At 39.5% G+C, this 24,735-nt stretch overlaps 1 long non-coding RNA gene across 1 annotated transcript; it reads right to left on the minus strand.

The window, feature by feature from the left end:
• Positions 1-2,066: 2,066 nt before the first annotated feature.
• On the minus strand, positions 2,067-24,477 carry LOC136052898 (uncharacterized). Its single transcript, XR_010622576.1, has 3 exons — positions 24,423-24,477; positions 17,627-17,680; positions 2,067-2,762 (listed from the first exon to the last, which is right to left on the minus strand). It is a non-coding gene; the product is annotated as an uncharacterized LOC136052898 (long non-coding RNA).
• Positions 24,478-24,735: the final 258 nt, after the last annotated feature.

The raw sequence follows: 24,735 nt of genomic DNA on the forward strand, positions 1-24,735 counted from the left end.
AGGCATATAGAAGACTATAAAGAACCAAATCATCAAACTCCAGACAAAATTAATATAGTGTTCTGAACAAAGCACGGTGACTGACAAATATAGAAGACTTTATAATTCCTGTTCAAAGTGGGCAAATATAAAAAGATGGCATTAAAATCAGAAATAAAAACTACCTCTGTTTTACTAATTGCTACATAAACATCTTCAGAAATGAAAACTTGGTATTCTCACATCTGTTGAAGCAAAGAGAAAGTTCAAATCTGCATTTGCAGTTGTATTATCATTTTCTTTATTTCAGATACTTCATCTCTTGTATCACAATCTTCTTTCCAGAGAAAAACAACTCAATAATATAATCTGTGCAATTTCATGGCTCTAATTTCCTTTCTTCTAAAATGCTACATTTATTCTATTTTGGTTACAGAGCATTTTGGCAAAAACTTAATTTTGGAATAGTTTTCTTGACATTTGACTTAGCAGTGCAAAGGAAAGTGAAGAAAGATAAAGGAGATTTTCCACTTTGAACTTTTCCATGTGGTGTTACTGTGTATTCTGTTGCAATCAGAAGCTATTGAAAACCTCCTTCAGATACAGGCAGTGAACAGTATTTGCATACTAATACATATTTTATTTTATATTGTTTTATTTATTGCAAAGAAAATGGTATGGTTTCATGCAAGACTAAGGTAACAGTTTGCAGTGATTTTTAAAAAGTATTATTTGATAAATAATCTGAAACTGTTCCTTAACTGCATGAGAACTAGGCTCTGGGAAATGTAAGGTCAGAAGGTCACTTGTTCTGAAGAACATCACACAGAATGGGGATCGGGGCAAAATGGTTGCTAGAGTTCCTTCTCAAATGAATATAATGTTTCAAAGAATCATCTATGGGGAAAAGTTTTGCATGATATATCAATACTCAAAATTCCTGCAAAATATCTCTGCATCACATTAAATCCCACTTAGTCCAGAATAATTTGTGTGAGGCAGGCTCGAGTAGGCCTGGGCACAGTTTAAGTAGATTTATACAGCGATGTTTTCTTTTCTTGTCAGGAGAGTTGTTGGAAAAAGGACCCCATAATAGCAGGAAGTGGGAATAAATTTGGAATGTGGTTGCATGTAAGGATAGGAACCCCTAGTAAACATTGTACTCTGAGACTGAAAGTCTATGGGCCTTTTATTAAGACCATTAAAGTTAACTGAAATAGTTCTGACCACGAGAATGAGTGCAATTCACATACAGATTTGAGTTAAGTGAATAAGTTTGCATAAAACAAGAGCAAACCTGAAACCTTCTGAAAAAAACCTTGAACCGAACCAAGCCTTTTCCTGAGGGTCGGAAAAAATTTGATTAATTGTTTAATTTTCACATTCCTCATCTTTTCCATTCTCAGTTGGGAGAAGCAGTGGACAGGAGAGTAGTTTGTGGTATTTTTACTGGCCTGACTGATGCTGAGGAGGTATTAGAGGTAATCTCATGAGAAAGTTTGACCTTGCAAGATTTCCGATTGTTTTCCAGAGCCAAGAGATTCAGATACATTTGGATAGACTTTGAATAAACAACCAACTCTTTGCATACTTGTCTTAACTGAAGATCCAAATGTGTTGATACTCCCCTCTTCCTCTCCTTGACGAACATGTGTATATTATATGCTTACTTGCATGCATTAGTTGTGAATCTTGGGAAAATATGTGTATGCTTAGGCTCTTGTCAGAGAACTTTCTGGGCTGAAGTACTGATAAATTGCTGGGAATATATGCTGATACATAACATAAGTGCTAAGTACTTCAGAAAGTACACTATGAAAAATATTTGAGCTAGATGCATTCTTCAGGCTCATTAGGAAGTGACAAAGAGATGTCATGGAAAAAATTAACTTGTCAGCGTAGCCGTATATAATTTTCAAAGAGCACAATGTGTACACAAAATGTTGCACTGACCACTCTAATAAATCAGAAAGCTGTGAATTGTTTTAGAGATTTATTGATTTAATTACCAATCATAACACGAAGTGTTTGTTCTAAAGTAATCCTATAAAAAAAAAAAAAAAAAAGGAAAAACACAGAAAGCAGCTCTTGGACAGAAAGCAGATCCTTTGAAACTGGTGAGTTACAGATTGCAAATGAATCATGAATTTACAACACGAGGCTTTTTAAAAAAGTTTCTATAGAGAACAGCAGCATCAGCAGGACATGTTGAATGTTAGAGTGATTCCAGTGATGATCTTTTGGACCTCAGAACAGCTGAAGATTTCTCTGTGACTTTAGTCACTAATGAAACCTGAAGCAGCAAAGCAGCACACCAGTGATGAAGATACTTAGTTTGAGAAAATCATTGATGGTTTTTGCTCTTACACACAGAGACCACCTGAAAATAGCAACTGTGCAAAAATTCTGCTGAAATGGAGGGAGTCCAAAAAAGTGCTACTATCTGAATAATTGCCAGCATTTCAATATTTAAACGCACTGATCATAAGAGCTCATTAGAGTTGAACACAAGATTTCCTGAAGATGACATGCCAAAGGTTGTACTTAAGTGCTGCCCTGGAGCAGGTCTGTGTGGCTATGGAAGTCAGAATACAGGAGCAGTAGTGGGAAATAGGAAAAAAACAAACAGTTGTATGACAATGGATGAAGAGTGAAAAAGCAAATAGCCATAGCATAGTGGAAGAGAAGTCATTATGATTACATTCACTGTCTTATGATGGATCCCTTTTTCTAAGGTAGATCTTCCTCCTCGTGGACATGCTTTGTTGGATTGTCTAAGGAACCTGCAAAGCATGAGAGCAGTGGGTTTTTTTGGTCACAAAATTACAGTATTATTTACACACATATTTATAAAATACTTGCCAGTCTGAAATTTCAAAGGTTTTATATTTTGTATATATTGGCTCATCCAGAATGGGGCTGGAATAAAATTATACATTCTCACTGTGAGCTGTCAGGGTACAAGGCTCAGTGAAATGTGTAATGCTAAACTGACAGTGTAACTACAAGTGTTTTATAACAAAGACTCTCACCTCCTGTAAGAGATGGGGAAAGGACTTAAAAAAGTTACGAGGATTCAGTTTGATCTGACTTTCAGTCCATCTTCTGCACACAGGAAATAATTCTAGCCTGTTCACTGGAAAAACAAACCTCTAAACTAAACTCCTGGGATTTAATTCAAGTCTGAGGTCCTTAATGAATAAAAGTTAGTAACATGTAAAACAGTGTAACCTACATCTCCATTGGAGCTGGAATAAACAGAACTTTTAATGATTAAGCTTTATGAGTGTTTGAACATTAGTCAGCAGTGTTTCAGCAGGATTTCTAGAAACATCAGAAGAATAAAAAATCCAAATATAATACCATTCCACTTTGGTGGCTAAGAGTTAATAAAGTTAAAACCTCTTCCATACTCTGTCGTTTAACTCCATATCATAACTCTTGTTACACTAAGTTTCATTGCCAAAAATTCATAGCAGTAGAAGAAGCAAATGAAGAATGGTAAGAAAGACGACCACAGCTTTATTAAGCAAAACAATTCAGGTAAGAGAATTTGGCCGCTATGAAAGAAGGAGAGCTGGCCAAAGCTACTTAAGTATAATAGCCTCCCCATATTCTGCAATTATATAACACTGAGTCTTGTCATTAATAACCATTAGCTGTCTCAAAGTCCTGCCCAATCCAGCATCATAACCCCTCCCAGAGTGCAACAAGCCAACAGCCTAAAAAGGTTCCCAAGACCTAGGCAGGCAGAAAAATAATGATAGCTGGGAATAAACACCTTTGTTTAGTAAAATTAATCATTGCAATGCTAGAGTCTGTGACCAGGTCATTAACTTAAAGGCAAGTCTTGGTTGTGGCAGCTGAGCAACCATAATGGGAAAGCCCCTATATGTAGGGCACAAAACAGGTTTTTGTAATTTGTAACAAGGTCAAAAGAGCAAAACCTTCTGGAATTGGCCACCATTTCACTTGTGTAAGCATGATTAACACAATGGCTCTAAAATGCTACTGCTATTCAAGGGTGCCATTCACTGAATGGCAGAAGAAATGAGGAGAGAAAATGGGTAACTTGGTGTGAGGCAAAGAAAGTAGATGAAGAGGCAAGACAATCTGAGATTAACATAGCGCTACCTATTAACTGATCTTCCTTCGCTAGGTAGAGATGCAGTATAACTTACTCCACAGTTGAGCATAGGTGGCATTGACAACTTGCAGCCTCTCCTGTCCCCATTACTAGGTTTGTGGCCTCAAAAAAAACCAAGCAAACAAACAAACAAACAACCCACAGAGCTGTGGAGGGAGATGTCTTGTTTCTTTAAAGTACCTAAATTGCTACTGACTTCCAAGGGAGGTTAGGCATCTAAATGAAAGTTAGGCACTCAACCACTTTTTTGCTTCAATAAAACCACTCCTTGCTTCAATAAAAATCAATTGATTTGGAATTCTTTAGTAACAGTTCCAGAGAAAGACTCCTTGCAGTCTCTAATACCATTTATATGAGCAGAAAGAGATCCCATGTGCAAGTGAAAGGCAAGTAGCAGAGTATACAATTCCAATCTATGTCAGTCATGGTGGGTGAGCACAGTGGGAGTCAGGTGAAAAGATGAAGCAAGTGTAAGGTGAATGGGGCTTGGCAGGTATGTTAAAATCACAGCTTTGCATTTGGTCTGCACAGGAGAGGAATTATAGAATTTATTTGTCTGTCCACAGACAGAAAAGCATGCATGGGAATTGGGAAATGTTAAATAAAATATTTTCCGTAGTATTTTTCCTTATGCATAGGGAACAGGCAGATGAAAGCATAGAGGTAGCTTCCTTTTCTTCTGAGGAGGAAGAAAACATGCTAAGCAAGGCTGTCATCTTTGCCAGGTCATGGGGAGGAACTGACAGTTTGACAGACCAATATATTTCACAGACAGGTTGAGGCTAAATGTGAAAGGTCTTAAAGGCAAAGACAAGATGCTTGTGTTTGGAAATGTGAGGCCACTGGAAGGACAGAAGGAGCATAGTGATGCAGCCAAAGCAATGGGCCAGGAATGCAGTTCTGATCTCTGTTTTGAATGGAAGTAAAGGCATCAGTAGGGTTGGAACATGGCTGGAGACCAGATTATTACAGACAAAGTGCAAAATGATAGGATCTTGCTATGAACCTTAGCAGGCTGCTGAGAGAAAGGTTGAATCTGTGAGCTATTATGTAGGAGGAAGCATCTAGATTTGGATCATGCATTGATTAAAAGAGGGAGCAGAGTCTAAAATGTTTCCTAATCATAGACTGGAGGAAGTGTGAGGTAAAGTGCAGTGGAAAAATGGGGGAAGGTGAATAGAAAAATCTATTTTAGGCATTACTGATTATCAGAGATGTGAAGCGAAGTGGTAGAATAAGAATTACATGGAGAAGAATGTAGAAAGAGAAATTTGGGAGCACTTACAAAGATTCATTTTTAAAAGGAAGGCGCCTACAGATGGGGGAGAGCTAGATTTGTAAAGAACTTCTGCCTCTTTGACCCTTTCCTCCTGATGTCTAGGTAGCTGAAAAAGACATAGGCACCATCTGTAGCAATTCTCCCTTGCTTTGCTTACTGAAAGATTCATTTTCTTAATTTTATGTTTTTCATGCTTATGCAAGAGATTCTGCAGACTGCAGATCCAATTGCAGCTGCTCCATATGCCCAAGATACTGATGGAGTGAAACTGTCAATAGCATACACAACAGAGCATGTGAGTTGCAAAACAGGATAAGAGTTTCAGTGCAGTGATGAGAGTTATGCCAAAATATGATAATCTACCTGATGCACAATGAGAACAGTCTTCTGTGGGTTTGACATAAAAGTACTCTGAATATTTGACAAAGTTCTAGGTATTCTTAAAGCAGCTCTATGTGGCTCCCATAATTTTCACAGTGACGTAATCCCATGGATGGACACATCATTCTTATCAAAACCACCAACTTAGTAGCCAAGTTGGTTCAAATCCCATCAGCAGGCCATTGTTCAGCTTTTCTGAAGATCCCAACCTGCCTCATGTCAAATCTGGTTGATGGCCATAACACCCTGCCTGCTGCCTCAAGAGGAAGCTTCTCACTTTCTCTCCCAGAACGACAGATTTGTTCTCTGTAGTGAGACATCAAGATGAGCTGGACTTCAGATTTGCTCCAAGACTCTTCTCCCAACAGGTTTTAAGTCTGACAAGAAGTATCAACAACATTCTCACAGATTTCTCCTGAGAAACGGAGTCCAAAAGACAAGAAAATTATTTGAAGAGATATTAGTAATTCCATTTTTCTACTGAATATACTGTGCCAATATCTAAAAGTCAGAGTGATGGCTGTAGCATCAAGAGTACTAAACAGAAGATCTTACTGAGAAAAAGCAAAGCAGCAAGTCTTTGTATACTTGAAATAATTATTAACAGTTTGTATCAGGAAGACACTAAATGTGTTTAGATTGTTTCATAGCAAAAACGTCTGGTGGGGTAGAGAGAAAGGAGACAAAATCACGTGTGTTCTTTATAAAGTCTGGTTGGATAGTTGGCAAGTGCACCTGTGGGGCATATGTGAATGTATAAATGTACACATGTTCATTTAAAAGGGCACCATCAGCTTGGTTCAGATCTTTTGTTTGCTCTTTAATCTGCATTATTTTAATACCCTTCTTAGATGATTTAAAAACATTATTTATTTCCCTATTGATTTTCTTCTTCTCTTTCCCCTTGTCAAATGCTTTCTCTGTGTGTTTGTTTTGCTTTGTTTTGAGAGGAGATAAAATTAACACAGCTGGTCTTAATTAACAGCCCAAACAACTTCCACTTGTATCTCGTATTACCAGGCCCATGCTTACAAGGTTGAGTGTGTTGATGGACAGTGTGCAGGGTGGCATAGTGTGGGAGCTCAGATTGGGATTTGAGAGAGCACCAAGGCAACCCAGCTTCTCTCTGTGGTTGCCCAGGACTGTTGTTGTGAGCACAAGTCTGCTTGCAGTGGTGCAGAGCTCCATGAGGAATTCTGGGTGCTCTGCTGGGTACTGGAGACACACAGGGAAACACCCTGCTCCCTATTATGTGGAAGAAAGAAGGGTACAAAGAGGAGCTTACCAGAAAATCGATGATGGTGGAGCTGTTCTGAGATCTAAGCTTCTCATGTAGATTGAACTGGGGAGAAAGTAAAGAGCAGAGAGCTGGGGAGGAGGTTCATAGTCAATCCATTGTGCAGTAGTTTTGCTGTGGGGGGCTCCAGCTGCCTTAGGACATTTAACTGCATTATCACCAACTGTCTTTAGGACCTGTTCCAGAACAAATTAGTTCTGAGTCTTGTTTTTTTAAGACCTGATCAAGTGAGAAGGACAGAGGAAAAGCAATAGATATTCAAGGATCAAGTCATACTTCTGTCTTCAGCCTTGCAGGCACTGTCAAAGTCAAAAAACTCCTCCCTAAAGTATCATGTATATGAAAGGATTTTGTGACTTCATCAGTTTCAGTCAAATGGATGGAGCCTTTGGAAGCTTGACTTGCACTGAATGGAAGTGAGTGGGACTACCACTGTCACTGTTGTTGTTTCCTCTCCCTGATACTGTAGGACCGACTTGCACATGAACTTGCAAGCTGAAAGCAAAGAAAGGTCATATGAAGGAAAGCATAAGTCTAAAGCATACAAAATAAGTTGTACAAAAGCCCTGCCATATAAAAGATCTGGTGTTTCATCTGTTTTGAGAGATCACAGGATTTCTGTCTTTTTGGAATGTGACTTTTCAAAGATTGCCACAAAAGAACGGAGTCCAAACTCAGCAATAGCCTTGGCTACAAAAGCAGCATGAAATAAAAGGGTGAAAAGAGAAATTCACACCCAGTCCTTTACTGGATTAAACATTCAGTTTTCTCAGACCGTGCTCAGCTATTATCCAGTTCTACATTAGTCTAAACATAATACGCCAGGGCCAAGCAGACACTGTAAAATGCCCAGGTAAAAAGACAGCCTCCCACTGTGGTGCAGAAACTTCCACTTCCTTGCAGAGGAGCTCCTGCAAGTCCTACAGGCTGTGAGGATGGGATGGTGCTATTGCAGGGCTTCTTCCTGACATCGCCTACCCGCAGCACTGCTGCCTGGCAGCAAGGCCCCAGCCTCCACACAGCTCTTTGGCCACTGCAGGACCTTGACTTTTGCCAAAGAGCAGACCTGATCCGAGTCATGCACTGGGGGAAGAACTGAAAATAATTGTTTACAGTAGTAATTAATGTTTATTTAAATTACGGATCAATGTGCTTACACAGGCAAGCCTGCCCAAATGTCTGCTCTCAGAGCACACACATGACGAGAGAGAACACTGACAAGTCAGAAAACATTTTCTCCTCAAGGGCTTCCCACCCTGATCTTGTGTTTCTGGCTGCACACCCCTCCTGCTGAGGCTCTGCAGGAGCTTTGCCCAGCACTCAGACCCAGCAGACCCCCCTTCCCTGCCCAGAGCTCTGCAGTACACATCCTTCAAGACAAAGCAGGCATAGAAGAAAACAAGAAACCATCTTCTTCTCAGTCAGTCTGGGTGGACATTCACTCCCGCAGGTGCTGAAGAGCTTTGCTTCCTTCTGACAAAATGTACTCATCTACTAGGTAACTTTTAACCATTCAGACCCTCATTGCTCTCTACAACAATCTGAAAGGAAGTTGTAGCAAGGCAGTGGTCAGCCTCTTCTCCTGGGTAACAGTGACAGGATGAGAGGGAACGGCCATAATTTGCACCAGTATTGGGTATTAGGAAGAATTCCTTCTCAGAAAGAGTGGTGAGGCATTGGCATAGGCTGCCCAGGGAGGTGACACCATCCCTGGAAGTGTTCAAGAGCCGTGGAGGTGCAGCACTGAGGAATACGGTTAGTGGGCATGGTGGTGATGGGTTGGTGGTTGGACTAGATTTTAGAGATCTTTTCCAACTTTAATGATTTTATGGTTCTACGTCTCAAGACTGTTGGTTGTCTGACAAGCCTGTCTTCACTCATCTTGTTTATTTGCTCTGTCCAATTAACAGTGACACTGAAAACTGCTTTATGCCTGGGTTTTAGATAGGGACTGTCTCCTTGGGTTTTGCAGCAGAATTGAACACAGTAATGGTTAACATCTCTAATCAGTTGGGATGCAGTAAAGATTGTGAAGGACCTTCCTTTGCCCTTCTTTATTTCAGGGTTCCAAAGTGAAGGGTAGCCCTCACTCAAGAGATGTCAACCTGTACGTGGACACCTCCCAAGTAGGACAGAACTGTGTATGGCATGAACATAGAGTGCCTTCTGAAGGGGCTCTGCTGTTGCTGCCCACATGCTCAACTAGGCAGCATTCTGGATTCCTTCCTGACCTCACTGCACACAAGTCCCTGCAGTCTTGGATTGGATACAGATATTTGAAAAAGCTTTGCAAAGGTAAACGTGGCATTATTTCCATCCTTCTGCATGCACTCACCATGCTGCCAGCCATCTAAGAGAGACCAGGATTTGCACTGGTATTTGGCTGCATTTATTTTCATGTTTGTAAACAACATTTTCAGCTTTTGAGAAATTTTCAGCTACAAGCCATATATACACATACATCTTCTGTGAGGCATTTGCTGCTGGCATTTGAACAACAAAAACAGTGACAGCTACCAGTTTTTGTTCCTGCTATTTGAGTCTAAGCTACAGTACTACATGAGAAGGTGGAAGGAGTTCAGCTATTTTCCGATTTTCGTAAGAAGTTAGTTTATGGTTTCTCATATGTTTTTCTTCATCTCACTTTGGCCCTGGATGTGTCTCTCTTGTCTCTATTTACAAATGTTGCCCCAGAAGTACAAGGCTAAAACAGTGGTCACCCCATCCACCTCTGTCTTGGACTTACAGGCACAGAATTCCCTTTCTTGCCAATTTCTATGATCTAAAAGCTCATATGATGGTTTTGCTGGCAAAGTGCTGCATCTCATTTCCCTTCTTTTGTTACATTCTTGTCCCTGCACAAAATAATTAATACTTTCTGTTCTACTTGCTTTTACCTTCCACTCATCTTTATTTCATTTCTGACATTGTAAATTTGTTTTGGAATAGAAAGGCCTTTCTTTTAGCTCCTTCCCGCAGCCTTATGTGTTACATTTTATGAATGACTGTGCCTTTTGAAGGGTACTGCCTCTTTGTGTGTACGCTTTCACTGTGCTGAGGTTTTCAATAAAATTCCTCTTACCACAGTTTGGTTAAGTAAAAAATTTGACTTTTTTTTTTTCCCCCCAGTTCTGCTTGGGGTTACTTTTATGTGTCATTAAGCACGTCTAATTAAAATTGACACAATAATTTTGACATAAAAGTGGAGAAAATACCAGTTAAGTAATCCTTGCAGTAAGTTCTCTTTTAACAGAAAACAACTTACTCCACTGAACTCATTTGGATGCTTTTAACCTGTAAGGTTTTTTTCCTTGCTCCTGAACATAAACATTTACTACATCGATTATTTGTAGGATTTATGTGGTTACAGGGGTCTTCATGTAGCCCTAGGTGAGAAGCAGGGGTTACGGGGCAGGGCTGCAGAAGCAGCCCATGGACAAGGGCCCTTCCCAGGCAGAACAGGGGCACAGAGCTGCTCACAAGCAGTCCGCAGGGTTCTGGAGCTGCACAGGTGCAGGACGCTCCCAGGGGCCAAAGTCCAAAGCAACACAGACACTGCTGCCAGCAGCAGGGAGATGTTATTTGTGTTTTTCAAGAGTAAGAAGTACAAAGATCTGGATAACCCACAGACAGAAAGCCTCCAAGAAATGAGTTAAAAGCTGGTGAAGGCGGAGAGCCCTGTGATAAACCTATTCAGTTTATAATCTCTGGGACAATATTATCTTACTAAAACTTGCTGAAATGTCCTGTATCAGTTGAACCCTAGTAAAGAACCCGGCACAAGCTGAAAAAAGGAGAATTTTGTAGGAGAATGTTTTGTTTGTCATCATATTCATTTTCCTTCCTGATTCTCCCACAAAGGTGTGTGTTACAGTACATGCCCTATATTTTTCTTAATCAGTACCAGTCGCCATAAGACACACAGCATCACACACATGTTCTTATCAGCTCCCCAGGTGTGTTTGTAGATAATGTTTAATGCAAATACGAGTGAAAACCCCGCCATTGCACAGTTTCACATAGTAATTGTTATCTAGGAAAATTACTTTTTAACAGAAGAAGGGAGGGGAACTACTGGGTGCAGTTTCAGAGCAGGATTTCCACTGCTGCAGCTCTGTTTCATGACTCACCGACTGAGGGTTTCAAAAGAAACTGACATGGAATTGCCCATGTTTAGCCCCTGTCCTTCCTAATTTCTCTTAGCCTAAGTTGCCCACATTATCCCTCCTTGCCCTGGTGTCCCTGGTAGTTTCTCAGTGATTGATTCTCTGCCTTGTTTCTGATTTCCTGTTCTTCTCACCAATCCGGATGCTGCAGCAGAGCATCTGGCTTGGAGCAGAGTCAGGGCTGCAAATATTAGCATGGAGCAATGCAGTGCTCCAGCAGTCCACTTGCTCTTCCTTGGCCATGATCCCAAAGGCTTTCTATAAGCAGAGATGATGCCAGAGCAGTTGTGCCAGTTTGGTGAAAAGACAGGATTCCTCTGTGCCCGGAGGACACACAGTTTGCTGTTTAACTACCTTTAAGTTTTCTCTTGAAAGCTGCAATAGAGCCTAAACAAGCTTAATGTGGTTAAGTATTCAGCCCAATGATCTCACATCCTCCACAGCAGTTGAAGACTCATAAACACATTTTATGTCTGTATTGGTATGTTGTCATAATTTGGGAGACACATTGCCTGGGAATACAATAGTTGGATACAAAAGTCTGGTTAGATGCTGAGAGATCTCAGCCAGATGTTTCATTCCAGTAATCAAAATAAAGTTATTGCAGGAAAAAATAGAAAGTAGTGAAAAGTTAACTTTATACAGCTCTTGTTGTTTCTTTGTCTAAAAAAAACCCTCATGATTTATTTTTGTCTTCAAAAGCAGAGACTACTAGGACAGGACAATGATGTTAGTTGTAGCTGAAGAAGAAATCCAAGTAACTGTAGAATCAGTAGAACGACTTGGGGAAGAACAACATACATTATATGTACAAGCAGATCATCTCTGATCAGAACTGTATACGCGTAAAGAATGACCTAACAGAGCTCCAAGATAAGGAGATAAGCAGAGTGTAGAATCAGCTGATGCAGGAGTACAGATAGGTGTAGAAGAACAGGCTTCATTTTGCAACTACCTGGTGCATAAGAAAAATGTCAGTGCTGTTCTAGATAAGTTGGCAAAGGGAACTATAAGAATAAATGTAAAGGAACAGAGAGCCAACCGAAAGACACAGAAGTAATTAAGACATGAGTTTTCTGTGCTGTGACATGAAAAACAGGAAGGGTGACAAGGTGGGAGAGAGGAATTTGGAGTAGAATAGCCAGATTCAAAAAGACCGGAAGAAGAATAGAGTCATCTGGCAACCACTGTCTGGGGAAGAGAAAAAAAGAATACAGAAGAGCATGAAGAAAAAGAGTAGGCAGGATAATATGCAGCATAAGGAGGGAAGTTCAAATCCAACGTCTGGAAGAGACCAATCTATGTATTTTGGACTTCTGTTTAGGAAGGTCTGTTGTTCTGAACAGATCTATAGTAGTGAAACATTCGCTGTCTGTCTGAAAAGGGAGTGTGAGTGAAGGACTTGAGGAGGTCAGTCTTGGTGGTATTTAGGTAACGACTCATGTTTACAGAGCAAGATCATTACTGGAACAGATTGGAAGTCATTTTGCTGGGCAGAACTGAATACTTAATGGTAGAAATTCAGAGATCTTCTGTTTCTGTCACATAATTTAAAGCACCAGTTTAAAGCAATGTGCATAAACACTGAAGATAGTTGAATCCCACAAGTGATCCATGCTATTTTTATTGTCATAGAGAGTAAACTAACACAGAACTAACTTTATTTTCCTAATTTCCACCTGGATCCTGCTTTCTTATCTCTACAGGGACCTGATTTTAAGGGGAGGAGCAGATTATGTTTGTACACTCTGCCTTTATACCCAACTCATCCCCTGCTAGTGGTGACTCTTTCTCCCATTCAAGACTGAGACTTGCTTAGACACTAAGACTTACACTTGTCAGGAAAATATGTTATTTAAAATGTAGAAAATCACTGTTCTTGGTCTTGTTCTGAAGTGAAATATGCATGATAAGACAAACAGTTCTGTAGAAAATGGAAATGGAGTACCTCAGGATGCCTGATTAAAGCTGTTATCAGTTAAACAAGTGGAGATTGATGGAAGTGGTCCCTGGTGGGCAAAGAAATACTTAAAATAGAGACGTTATCAAGCAGAGGAGAAAAGTAGGAGTACCAAAGGAGCAGAGCTGACATCACGTTTGTTTAGTATTTTGACTTGCAGCATGAAAATTAATGGTTGCTGTCAGGAAAGCACTGGTGACACAAATGTTTGAGATGATTGAGGTACGAATAATCAAGGTATAGAAAATAGAGAAATAGAGTGGATAAGATTTCTGTAAAACAAAATATTGTGCATTTAGCTTGGATAAGGATAGAAAAAACACATCTGCTATAAAACAGCAATTAACTAGTTAAGGCAAACTGAGATTGTGAACTTGGCATATAATTTACAAGAATAAGCATGTACTGTCACTGTGATACAGCCAATATTGGGGGTCCTGTATTCAAGAAAACTGAACTCAAATGGGCACAGATAAACATGGTGAAGTTCAGCAGAGGAACAGCTGAGCCAAGTGAGGAGAATGTGGTATTTTCTTAGCAAAGCAGTCTTTCATTTCACAGAGATGTTACAGAAAGAAAACAACTATTTAAGCTAAAAGACAGGGTTGTCAGAAAAGACATAAATAAACTGTGTAAATGTAAACTACCCATGTGCTAATTCAGACTGGAAATTCAAAGAATTTTCCTAACCAATATGGCAATGGAAGCAAAGGAAGCAAAAACCTGAACTGCTAAAATTGTTTTGATAAAAAAGGATATAATATGATGTCTGCAACAAAAAGGTATCATTTTTTTGCGACTCAGGAGGACTCGCTGAACTCAAGGGAGAGTCTTTTAAATTAGATCTATTTTTATAGTTCAACATAATCAGCATACCTACAGCAGTGAATTACTGTCTATGTAAGTGAGACTGGATTCATATGTTTAGGTGAGCATTAAGATCATCCATTCTGAACTCTAATGTAATGCAGCCCATGGAAACCCACTCACTCATTTTTGCTTCAGGCCCAAGCTTTTCTTTGATCTATAGCATATCGTTTCAGAAAGGTATCCAGATTTAATTTAAAAGCTTGAAGTGAAGTAGAATCCACCACATTGAGCAGCACATCTATTGAAACTGCAGTGCAGATGGGGTTTGAGAGAACAGCTTTTGACCTTTGAGATTTTTTCTTTTTGCCATTGTTGACAGGCTTTATGAGGAAATACATCAGACAGATCATAGTGGAAGATATTAAACTTCCTACATTTATTCTGATCTGATGAATTCCTTTTCAATAGCCTCAGGAGGAGTTAATGGCCTGTGGTATGTTCTTTCTGCCATTGAGCCCAACATTGAAACCAGTGAAGTTACTTCTATTTTCACCAGGTGGGAATCTGATCCTTTATGCATATGATTAACAGACTTTCTGGGATGAATAAATATTTTCTAAGTAATCCAACAGGCTGGAAAACAGCTATATATCTTAACCTCTGGGTAAGACCGTCAGACTTTGTCTTATGGTATACTCTTAGGATAGTATGTATTTCCTTTAGTGTTAGCTTCCTAAATCTGTCACAGAATGTGAGCTCATCCTTTAAGTTCCCTTAGTCAGAAAAAAAGAGAGAAACTTGCCACTGATAAGCCACCTCACCTGTTTCATATACTTGCAATTTTACTAACCTTCCGGTTAGGAAAATACATTAAAATTACAGACCTATCTTTTAGTTGGCTGAAATCCTATATATCAATTCTGGAAAAGAAATACTTTCTTGATAGAGAATTTTATGTGGCTCTCATGGAACAAATTTGGAGCAGCTCAGTGATAAGACCAGATAAAACTAAATTGCAGTACTCATGCAAACAGAGAACTGACTTCTGTGTGACATGGAAAAGAACATTAGAGGAAGTCATTCATACCTGAGTCTAACTTTGACTTCTTATCAAGAGCTATGAACTATGAAAATCTAGTATAAAGATGAACTCACATGTAGATAGTCATTAGGTTCATGGTTATTCCTCTCTTGTAACATTTCTCTTTAGTTGTAGTACTTCACTGGCACACCTCCCAGAGATCTCAGGTACCATGAAGCCCAGTCCCATGCAGTCCAGCATGCCTCCAGGAGGATGCACCCACTTTATTTAGCATCTTCTGACAAGTTTACTGCTTGCCACCATGTGGATGTGCCTTATTTCTAGGGTTTGAAGCTCTTTTGAGAATAGAGTTCAGTGGTGCTAGACTTTGAACTCAACCTCCAACTAGTCAGTATCCTTGCCCAATGAATTCTTTTATGCATAGGAAGCACAATGCTATACACACCCTTCGTAAAAATAGCCTGAGTATGTTTAATCTGTACTACACTGACATGAAAAGAAAGATGGTGTGACCAAACTACAGCAATCAGTCCAGGCACAGCCATCTGGAGGTCAAGTATTTTTAGTGGTCTGACTTGGATTAGAGTATGATCCTCATGCGCATGAATCATCACAAGGATTAATGAAGTGTATAACGTGTGTGTGCTTGCTAATCTCATCTATAGGCATGACAAAGGAAGAAATATGTCATTTTGAGATGGTAAATGGCTTAGCAAAGGGAAGACAGAAAGCCTAACCATATGTTGATGAAGACCCTACAGCTTTTGTTTTTTTTTTTTAATTGTAGTTAAGAACTACAGCAATTGTGCTCAAAGGAGGCATGATATGAAATTTTCACTCTTATTACTCTTGGCATTCCTACCTCTAATTTAGATGTTTCCTATTACATAGAGTATTTTAAATTACACAGTTTTATCATGTGCACTGATGTTTCACACTTCCTGTAAGTTTTTGTGGCTGATGCCTTAGGTATAAATGTGGTTGCTCAAGATTTGGCTTTGTCTTAACCAAATACTTTCTCAGGGATGACTATTTGTCATAACAATTCTGATAACAAAGTAAGTTTCCTAACTTAATTTTGACCTGGAATCCTGTACAAGTTTTTAACCAGAAAGCTAACAGGGGCCTCTGCCATTCTATTTGTCCATGCAGGACATATGCTCTGAGTTGTTCCATAAAGGCTCTCTTCTCTGTCCCTGTACAGAAGATCTGCAAAGTTTCAGAGTCAGCTCCAAGAACAACCGTGTGCATATCTTCAGGGGTAGCAGAAACCAGAGACTGTCTCTCAGAAGCTCATCCCTTCTGGTATTGCACTGTTTGACACAGAATGAATCAAGGGTATCAGTGAGCAAGTGAGGAAGTACATCAGGGTCTCTGAAAGGCTAAGCTGGTCTCTTGGAACTTCTGCAGGTACAAGAGTCCCTGGTTTGTCCCAGAGTGCACCTTTCTTCTTTCTATCTCAGTATAGGAGTGTGTTGGACAGTTATTGTAGTGTTAAAGAAACAAATCATATTTATTCAACAGCCAAGAATTATTGGCTGCTGTGACATTCTATCTGCATGTTCTTGTCTGATCAGAAGGGGGTAATCCCATCTGAAAAAAAGAACTATTTTTATGGCAGTGGTTAACATTTGGAGCTTAGTGCTGGATGGTACAGAAATTCCTCTGAAAGTAGCTCAGAATTCAGCCCTTGTTGCAGTCTTGAGAGGCCAACAGTCCCTCAGCATGGGCTTCTCAGCTTTTCTGAGGACTGGGCTCTTTACAGCATCTTTCTTCAATGGCTTCAGTAGGAAATTAGTTTTTAGTACAAATGTGAATTGCACATGTGCAAGTTACAAATCTGGATCATTGCCAGTAGGTATAGTCACTAACTCTGCTATTTGGTAGTTACTATAAAGTTTTCAGTAATACTCTTCAGTTCTCTTCCTGTCCTTTCAGCCACAGGAAAAAAAAAAAAAAAGAATGAAAAGAGCCTTTTTATGTATATAGTGGATAAATGAATAGCACTTGCGGGACAAAGATGAGTGGGAATGAAAATATGAGTTTTTCTGCAAATGCTTATAGTCTGCAAATGATAGAATTTTCATACGCTTTGTAAAAAAAAAACCAACAAAACAGCAGCACTTAAGGGCAGAAATGAAAGGTTTGTGTATGAGAGGATTAAGCTAAGAAAGCAATGAAGCTATCTGAATGAGAAGAGACTCCAGTGTCCACAGAGCACTGCAGACCAGCAAAGTTTAATGTCAGCAGGATTGTGAAGGTCAGTGAGCAGATGAGGTTTGATGGAAATGCCTCTCTAGACTGTAAAAAAAATGTATACACATCTGGTACAATTGTCCCAGAGGATCTCTGAGTTTCAGTGGGATGTGAAGACTGCAGCTCACTTGTTGTGTAGCATTATTTTGATAGCACCGCTCCATCTACCATAGAAAAATAAAGAAGCTCCCATTCAACCTTCAGAGCACGGATGTTTTGTCCCAAGTGAGACTTGAGGGATAAATAATGTTGAAAGCTAAAACTTGCTTACTTACATTTGTTTTTTAATTTTTGTATGTGTTTACTTACTTTGCCAAACAGAGGTATGCCTCAGTGAGAGTGGGGATTGAGTGTCACATTATCCTGAAATAGAAGAAATACACTTGTCAAAATAAAATATCAAATTTTTGTTTTTGGAGCAAAATTTCATGACAGATGTTAATGTACTTCCCATGTACTAATTCTAAACATAACTGGTGACCACATGGTCTGCTTGCCCATACTATGTAGAGTTTTCATCTAAGATGTTAGGAAACTTCAAGATGATCTTAAGTATCTTTGTAGTTATTATAGTACTAGCAAGACAAAGGTCATTAAGAGTACAAAAGTATGGAATCTTTATAGCACATGTTTAGCATCATTACAGTTATATAACTGATGCCTATAAGACAACAAGAGAACAACCTAGTTCTCATTTTCAAACATATAAATATCTGGCTTTTGAATCACAAAATAGCTGCAAACCTGTCCAGGCCTCTTAACATTTATGTCTGAGACACTTACCATCCATGGCAGGAATGCAGCAAGGAAAATTCAGAGAGAAAGTGTCAGATCTTTCTAGTAGTTTTATTCCTTTCCCCTAGTAAAGATTAGGGCAGGGAGAAAGTTGGATATATAAGTTCTAATCTGTGTTGGCAGGGATTTGCCTTATAAACAACTTATGATTTACATGAGCATAAACAAAATCAGGATCAAGTTCCTGATGTTTAGACCTGAATACAAAATATATATGTCTTTTTTCAGGAGAACCACTCCAGGAAAAGTTCCTCCACCCCTCTTGAAAAATAAGGTGATACTCTAAATATGTGTCTGAAGCCTTTTGAATCTTTGACAAAGGCCGTTCTCTCTATTTTTAAGGCATCTTTCTTGCCAGCCATCATGTTAATGGTCAGAGATATCACTTCTTATGTTAGTGTCAGCTCTTATATGTTGGGCACTGCCTATATAATACGAATCTTCAAAATTGTATTCTATATAGGTTCCTTAGAAAGAAATCTCTTAACAAACTTAGATCTAATAATATACTAACAGTCTAGATAGTGAGACCCTTACTGACTCTGATTAAAATGTTAATTCATGACAAACTCATTTTGAAAGCAACAAAATGTTTAAAACCCAGTGGTGTTTAGCTTAAACTAATTCTGGCCAGGCCCTGGGAAATAGGAAATCCCTGACATGAGCCTTACATAAAAGAGCAGCTTAGTTTATGAGGAATGTAAATGAACAAAAAGGAGGTATAACGGCCAAGAAGGCCAGCAAGGAATGAAAAGGTCTGGGGAAGGGAGAAGGTGAAAAATGAATTGTGTGGGTTAGACATGTGAGTTTTTTTCATACTTACAGTTTTATCTTAATATGAGCCAAATATTAATGAAAGCTTAAAAACTTGTCTTTCAGAGAGTATTCAGATGAAGGGCTTAGAAGAAAACTGGCAGCATAAGAGAAGAGGAGGCTGCATCCTTTGGGAGGAGAGTCAGTAAGGGACAGACCTGCTGCATGAGGTCTGTTTTCTGGTCAAAGAGTTGCTACTTTAGGAGAAATGAGAGTGTTCAAGATACCAGAGCCTTCTAAAGCAAGAATATGTGAGTGATGCTGGCACCAGGCCGCAGAGCGCCTGGATAGGAGTCCAGCACTAAGCTGGCTGCGGGTTTTCTGATGAAACTGTTTTGTTGAAACAGAAAGCATTTGTGGAGACATCCCTATTTAAACTCTTCTTCTCTTCCCTCTTGGGAACAACATTTCCAACACTAATAAGAGAAATCTGGTTAGGAAAAGAGAGCAACGCACCCTTGATTAATGCTGCAATGGCCAACACCTACTTGAGTCACAGGTGTACTGGCCTGAAGAGCTTTTCATGGGTGAGGTATATTTTATCTCCACACAGCTGTTCACCAGGCCACACAAAGCAGAGCACTAGATTAACTCAGTTATTCATTTCCCAGCTCAGAGCTGGCATAGATCACAGCAAGATTTGCTTGCCCCTGCGTGTACAGACATGGATTGGACATTTAGTTTGCTTTAATGTCACTGTCTCTTCTGAGCTGTCATGTACTGGGCTGATCCTTTTAAAGGATCACGAAATCATAGTATTATTTGAGTTGGGAAGGATCTATAAAGGTTATCTAATCCAACTCCCCTTCAATGCAGAGGGAATGTAGAAGAACACAGTAGTCATGAAATAAGAGTAGTAATGAAATAAGTAGTAATGAAAAGTAATCATGAAATATAAGTCATTATTAGTGACTGAATATTAACTACTTAAAAGGAAAAGGAGTAACAATGAGAAACCAGATCCCGTTATGCCACTAACAGAAGCCCAGTTCACTCATATAGACCCTTGCAAACAGAGAAGCCTCTGATCCTGCTGTGAGCAACAATTCTGTTCATCACCATAGTAATTTAGGGTGCAGTAGCAGGAGAAGAGTTGGGAAAAGGCAGCAGCAATATTTAGCACCAAAGGACCACAGAAGTGGCTTTCTAAGTGGATTCTAAATTGTTCTGAACTGGAGCTCAGGTAGTTGGGGTTAGTGGACTTCTGAGCCACAACAGATCTCAGGTCTGAGAGGATTTTTACATCACTCAAACACAGTAAAGAGGTTCTAAAATGAAAATTCTTCCTCTGGAGCACTCTAACAGAAAGGATCTGCCATGCAACAGAGATGCTCTCCTGCTGAGGAGGCTATTGGGTGGGATCCAGATCATGAAGCTGCTGTTTTCGGAGATCAATGGAGTTTTCTGGGCCCAAGTTTTTGAACAGTGGAAAGAAAGAAATAGGTCATTTAATAGAATAGTTTAGCTGGCTTATTTTCATGTCTATTTTAGGTAAAGTTGTATCATTCCTTATCAGTTCCTGGTCGTCTGCAGAAGCTGCAAAGGCACTCTTAAACAACTGATTTATCCAGCCATATACATGCCTGACACTGGTTGAAAATATTCTCACACATTTTCCCTTATCATGTGGCCAACTGTAGAATCAGCCTTGAACTCAGTCAAGCTATTTGACCCATCAGAGATGAAGATATTTGCAAAAAATTAAGAGGTGGGACTGTACTTCAGTTTTATAACTGAGGTATTACTAGATGTTATGGTATTGCAATTAGATATCATATTGGCCATATCTAAACTCAAGGCATGAGGTGCTGTCTGACTGACTCCAATCTCAGTCAGACCCAGTATTATGACTGCCTCCCACGACCAAAATAGAAGCTTCCACTTATTTTGTTTTAAAGGAGTTTGCCCTGCCTTTTGGGCTGAAGAAGTCTTCTTTATCCAGTGTTTCCCAATTAGAAAGACTGCCAAGTCTCATGACATCCACTGTTTCTCTTATTATGGGTGAACAACTCACTGCAAAGGAACAGAAAAGAACTGTGTATCTCAGGGCAACAGGTGAAGTTTCTAGAGATAAGTTTTCCTCTCTGCCAAAAAAAAAAAAAAAAAAGGAATGGTGCAATGGAGTGATCTCTCTCTCTGAACACTTTAACTAGAGTTCAGCTGATGTATTTCAGTCTGCAAGCTCTGTGCCGGGTCACTTTTCTGACCAATGAATAAGATGAACAGGAATTCCAGCAGCAAACAAACTGTTTGCAAATCTGCTGTTTGACAAGCTTACTGATATTGAGCACAAATTGTTTTTTCAAGTCTGGACCTCAAGGGATAACTGACTACACAGTGAATCAGCTGACAGGGACTTCAGCCATCTAGACTGAGGAGGGACCCTTTACAAAGGGAATGGAGGCTGAAAATAAATAAATAAATAAATAAAATAAAATAAAATAAAATAAAATAAAATAAAATAAAATAAAATAAAATAAAATAAAATGAAATAAAATAAAATAAAATAAAAAGACAGAGCTTTTAGGGGTGGAGAGAAGGAGGAAAAGCATGAGAGAATGGGATGCTCGTATCTGCATATGCTTTTGCATAATATTTTTGAGAAGAAAATGGAAATTTTTATATACCTAGGGAGCTGTAAGGATGGTATTGCAGGAAAATAAATATATAAAAGAGAGCCTGTAGGTGTGTGAGGCCTGGAGAAACTGCTCTTTGTTTACCAGGCCCAGGAAACATGGCTCAGAGCAGCTAAAAGCTTGGAGGAGAAGGAAGATGAAAGCATTATAAAACCAGTTGTAACTTATTGTTAAGTGCCAACAAGGGGATATTTTACTCCAAGTCAGTGTCAGGAATACTGTGCTTTTTTTTTTTTCCCTGTCAAAATGTCCTTGTCCCTGTCTGTTTTCTGGCATGATACACAAGGCAAAGACTGTGTGTCATCACAACTCCCACATGGTGACAAGGAGTGCCAGGAGCTGCATCAGAGGCTCACGCCCAAACTGCACCCAGGTTGTGCCCAACTCTGAGGGGGGGAGGTAAGTCACCAGGAGTTCACAAACTCTTTGTCCTTGAGCAAATAGTTACTCAGGGTTTATTGCTGGCAGGGCATGTCTGATCGCTTCAACAGTTGGAGAGGCAGCAGGAGCGGTTTTGCATGAGAAGTAGTGGTTAAGGTTTACAAGCAACATTTCTTCCCTTGATGAAGCTGTGGTTTGCCTACTTCTTCACTTCCCCAAGACTTATAGAAAATAGCCTTGCAGCCAGGAAATAAGAAGTAGTCACTCATAACAGAACATTTACCTTGAAAGCCTGTTGCTTAATGGTTGCATGCCTTTAAACTTAGAAGACATTTTTACTTAAAATGCCATAAAATACGAATATGAAACATGTAGAAGTTGTAGTAACTTCAGACACAGGTTTCTTATTCAGCAGGCACATTGAGAATCCACTAAAAAATATTTGTAACTTTGACATTATTTCTTATTTTCCATCTAGTGAAGGAGTAATTGGCAGGTCCTAAGAAAATCTATTTTGTCTTATCCAAAGGGATGAGTAAATGTGAAAAATGTAGATGCATTCTCAATGGTTTCAGAGGAACTGTGATCTTACCAGAACACCAACATTTTATGAAGGGTTGGTCTATGAATGTTTATGTATATTTCCTCTAGCATTGAAAATCTTGCATGATTTAGCCCCGAGACATCTTACGGAATGCTTGGGCTGAACATATCACAGAAAAAGTGCTACAACTCAAGCCTGCCTTAAAGAGCATCTACTGTGTGTGACAGTTCATAGCTGTGCAGTTTTGGGTACAAATGTTCTTTCTGAACTCCTCTTGTAAAATGTTAGTTTACTACAATTGCATGGTCTGACTGCAAACTTATCTGCCCATGTCCTGCATCATCTGTGATTCTCTTATTACCTTTCATGGCTCTTTGCATGTAGTTTTATATGGCCCTTTAAAATTTGCTCATGATTCATCTGTGGCTATGGCATCTCTCCATAAAGACACCCGAGTTTCTCAACTTACTGATTTGTCAAGTGCTTTAGATCTAAACCATACCACACAGTTGTTTCTCCCAGTCCTTACAAAATCTGTATTTCATGAGTGCAATTATTTTTAGGAACATTCTCAAATTCAGAGTGGATGTGGTAATTGCGAAATAAACTAGTCAGAAAGTCAGTCACCTAGGGTTAGACTAAAGTATATTACTCCAGAAAAACCCAGGAAGCTGAAGGGTGGTTTAGAGCTATCTTAAAGGTGGGAATGGTAATGCATTTTTAAATATAATTAGAGAAAGAAACTGAAGAGATTTCAACATCACATCTTCATTAAAAACTGGGTTAGAAAGCAGCCAGAGGACATATTTCTTGTAAGATTCTTCTCTGTAAATCTTAAAAATCCAGGTCTAAGTTACATTTTTTTGTCACCATCTACAGGTATGTTCTGCACTAGCACTTTATTTTTTCAAATACAGACAATGGAATTGAAGAACGTAAACTAACAGTAAAAAACTAAATCTGGGCTTGGGCATCATAAATCACGTCATTCCAGAATGTCCTTAATCTCTCTCATTTAAATGCTTTTTGCTCACCTGCAAAATAAAACTTATTTTTTTTTTCTGATGAGCTTGTATCTGATACTCATCCTTCCAAGAACTGGTATATCAGACTCCTCCATAAAATGGGCTTATAGAAATGATGGAGCAATTACACACCTATACTCCTCTCAAGATTTCTGTTTGAGGAGCACAGAAGAGAACTAATAAGGCATAAAACAAAACTAATGAAGCAGGTTTATTGCCTTACTTTCTGAGACAAATTGAGCTCCTTTTGCCTAGAGGCATCCTGAATCTCGCACCAGAACTGTGATATCTGTGCTGGAGTTCACAATAAGTTCATAAGTTCATAAGTTCATAAGGTTGGAAAGGACCTATAAGATCATCTAGTCCAACCATCCTCCTATCACTATCTCTACCCAACTACTAAATTAAGTCCTTTAGCACCTCATCTAAACGCTTCTTGAACAGCGCTAGGGATGGTGCCTCAACCACCTCCCTAGGCAGGCCATTCCAGTGCCTGACCACTCTTTCAGAAAAGAAATGCTTCCTCAGGTCTAATCTAAATCTTCCCTGGCGCAACTTGTGGCCATTCCCTCTCGTCCTGTCATTACTTATCAGGGAGAAGAGGCCTACCCCCTCCTCACCACAACCCCCCTTCAGGAAGTGGTAGAGTGCAATAAGGTCTCCTCTGAGCCTCCTCTTCTCCAGACTAAACAATCCCAGCTCCCTCAGCCGCTCCTCATAGGACTTGTGCTCCAGGCCCCTCACCAGTTTTGTTGCCCTTCTCTGAACACGCTCCAGGGCCTGGATGATGCATGGTGGAAGAATTTGGGCACCACAGAACTCAGTTTCCCAAGATCCTGATTTGATGAGGAAGAGGAAGTGCAGACAGCAAGAGGGAGAAAATGGCAATAACAAGATGGGAGATTCCTTACCCATCTTCTGCAGGGATAACACAGACTTTCTCCTTTTTTTCCAGTCGAATGCCTGGAGTGGGACTGCAAACATTGATGAGTGAACTTTGACAATGATCAGTGGACAATAAAATAATAAAACTTGAATCTTAAAAGCACTAAGAAAGGCGATCATTTCCATGTTATAAAGGAAGCATGTCCATGAAATTTCCCTTTCTCTTGCAATTTCTGGTTTTGCTGCACCATCTATTTACTTTCAGGGTGTAGGACGAGACTAAAAGGGCCATTGAAAAGTACAACACACAATGACACACTGAGAGTCTTAGGTTTGGTG

This window comes from Cyrtonyx montezumae, unplaced genomic scaffold, assembly GCF_038088225.1.
Source record: "Cyrtonyx montezumae isolate F1298 unplaced genomic scaffold, pur_monq_1.0 scaffold_3, whole genome shotgun sequence".
Lineage (NCBI taxonomy): Eukaryota > Metazoa > Chordata > Aves > Galliformes > Odontophoridae > Cyrtonyx > Cyrtonyx montezumae.